General features: G+C 42.0%; 1 long non-coding RNA gene across 1 annotated transcript; it reads left to right on the top strand.

The window, feature by feature from the left end:
* The first annotated feature begins 782 nt into the window (after positions 1–782).
* LOC145429904 (uncharacterized) lies at positions 783–1477 on the top strand. The gene is made up of 2 exons (XR_013910237.1): positions 783–902; positions 983–1477. It is a non-coding gene; the product is annotated as an uncharacterized LOC145429904 (long non-coding RNA).
* The last annotated feature ends 301 nt before the right edge of the window (positions 1478–1778 follow it).

Raw genomic sequence — 1778 nt, 5'->3', positions numbered from 1 at the left:
CCACCTTACAGAAAGCAGAGAAACAACTGCCGAGGTCATAACTTAGGCGCTGTAACAGAGAAAAAATGTGATGTTTTGGCTTTTACGACTAGCTGGGGGCCACTAGAGACTATAAAAAGCTGAGCAACCCGTCACCATTTTGAGACATGTGCCTGACCCTCTGGTAGCATCTCTCCCGTCCGGACGTTGTAATGCTCTTATTGTTGAATTGTATGGAAATAAATGATTGTTGATTGAGCATTGATACACCGAGTATTGTCCCTCCTTCAGCCCAAAGATTCAAAGAATTGGGAGATTTCAACAGTTCATTACATATAATTTGTATCGCACTCCGTTTCTTTGCAAACGGGAGCTTTCTGTATAATATTGGTGACGCTGAGCACGTTTCCAAGGCTACCGTCTGTCGGGCAGTCAGGAATGTTACAGTTGCACTGAAACGTCTCCTGTACTGGTTTGTGGTGTTCCCCGGTCATAGACCCACAAGATTCATCAAAGAGGGATGCCACAAAATTGCAGGTATCAGGATGAACAAAACTTAATTCATGATGTGGTGATACTTGAACTACTACTTAAATTTTACATTTATTCTCACGGTTCCCAGGCGTGATTGGCTGTATAGATGGTACTCACATTCCAGTCATTGCTCCTCCAGTAAATGAAGGAGACTATGTGAACAGGAAGTCTTTCCACAGCATTAATGTGCAGGTACATAGTTCCCTGTAGCATGTCAAACTAACAAATTATTTCATTATAGTAATGGATGCTAATTTGTGTTCTCTGCACTGTGAAGATCATATGTGATGCTGCCAACATTATCACAAATGTGGAAGCCAAGTGGCCAGGCTCTGTCCATGACTCACAAATATTCCGTGAATGTACACTGAGCACAAAATTTGGACATGGTGAGTTGAGAATACTTTAAAATATATAAAGACCAATTGCTTCAGGGACATTTGAACTGAAGTGTACCCTTCTGTCTTAGGAGAGTTCACTGGCTACTTGCTTGGTGATAGGGGGTATCCATGTTTACCCTATTTGCTTACCCCTTACCCTGACCCTGAACCGGGCCCACAGCAGCGATATAATCTGGCTAATTGCAGGACAAGAGCCAGAATTGAAATGACTATCGGAATGCTTAAGGCCCGGTTCCAGTGCCTGCAAAGACTCAGGGTCACCCCAGAAAGGGCATGTGACATTATTGTGGCATGTGTGATTCTTCACAACATTGCCACAATTAGAGGAGAACACTGTCCTTCTGAACCAAACATCAGCAGTGATCCAAACCATGAACATCCTGACCCTCCCACGGACATACAAGATGGAAGAGCAGTCAGAGACACCATATGTCACAATCATTTCTTTTGACCCATCACCTCAACATGTTGAAAGAAGAATAAACAGATTTTTTGTTCAACTGGCTTTATTGGTCGCCTGTGTTTCCTGTACACAAAGTATTAAAAGATGTAAACCTCATAAAGTGTCTCTGTTGCTTCCTCCTCTGTAACAGCTGTCAATGTTTCTTCATTATTTTCCTGTAGTAAAGAAATTAACAACATTGCTGTTCTACTGTAAACTCATATAATCTGTGGAGTATTACTCACAACTGCATGTTGGTCTGGCTCAACAGGAGGCTGCACCAGATGCAGTACACCATCAACTGATAGAATATGAGGTTTATACAGGTCACTTATAACTTACAAGGGACCAAATGGCAATTAACAAACATACCAATCACCTTACACTTCATTGTCATTATGCTCTCAAAGACAACCAAGGCT

This window comes from Astatotilapia calliptera, chromosome 7 (assembly GCF_964374335.1).
Source record: "Astatotilapia calliptera chromosome 7, fAstCal68.1, whole genome shotgun sequence".
In the NCBI taxonomy this organism is placed as follows: Eukaryota; Metazoa; Chordata; class Actinopteri; order Cichliformes; family Cichlidae; genus Astatotilapia; species Astatotilapia calliptera.
Note: the sequence above shows the minus strand (reverse complement) of the source record. Positions and strands in the feature narration are given on the sequence as shown.